General features: G+C 45.2%; 1 pseudogene; it reads right to left on the minus strand.

The window, feature by feature from the left end:
* Positions 1-546: 546 nt before the first annotated feature.
* Positions 547-664, minus strand: LOC126476233 (5S ribosomal RNA; annotated as a pseudogene).
* Positions 665-868: the final 204 nt, after the last annotated feature.

The following is an 868-nucleotide window of genomic DNA, read 5'->3' on the forward strand; positions in this document are numbered from 1 at the left end:
AGGAATGAAGGCAGGACTAACTAAAGAGGAAGCCCAAGGAGGTAACAGAAGGGAGTACGGGTTGTAGTCAAGATTGATGTTTATTTAGTAAAAGATGCTACTTGTAATATAAGATGTAAAGTGTGCCCTTAGTTTTAAACTAGATGTATGTGATATGCGGTATCTGTGGTTAATTTTTTGTTCACAGGGAATAAAAGGCACTAAAGAGAACGAGATGCTAATGACAATAGATTGAGATGTTTAACATGAATTAGGAATAACTGAAGTGGAGGTGTAATGTTTCTATAAGATCTTAGTTGAGTAAGACCTAGCGGTTTCCTTAGCAAACCAAACTAGCGAGAAAAACACTCCGTCTTGAGGCCACAAGTAGCCTATCGGCACCATCCGACCGCCGTGTCATCCTCAGTTGAGGGTGCGGATAGGAGGGGCGCGTGGTCAGCACACCGCTCTCCCGGTCGTTATGATGGTTTCCTTTGACCGGAGCCGCTGCTATTCGGTCGAGTAGCTCCTCAGTTGGCATCACGAGGCTGAGTGCACCCCGAAAAATGGCAACAGCTCTTGGCAGCCTGGCTGGTCACCCATCGAAGTGCCAGCCACGCCCGACAGCGCTTAACTTCGGTGATCTGACGGGAACCGGTGTATCCATTGCGGCAAGGCCGTTGCCAAACTAGCGAGAACAAAGAGCAAAAATTTTCGATTTGGGTAATGTGAGAGTGATCCAAGTGGTAATAACTCCAAGTGGTGTCGTTCAATTACTTTTGACTTTATATATTTTTTGCTTCTTCTATGTGATTGTCTACTTGTCATCTGATGGTGTGTTATCCTGGTTATACACTCATGGATGAGCAGATACGTCACCTGTTGTTTT

This window comes from Schistocerca serialis, chromosome 4 (genome assembly GCF_023864345.2).
Source record: "Schistocerca serialis cubense isolate TAMUIC-IGC-003099 chromosome 4, iqSchSeri2.2, whole genome shotgun sequence".
In the NCBI taxonomy this organism is placed as follows: Eukaryota; Metazoa; Arthropoda; class Insecta; order Orthoptera; family Acrididae; genus Schistocerca; species Schistocerca serialis.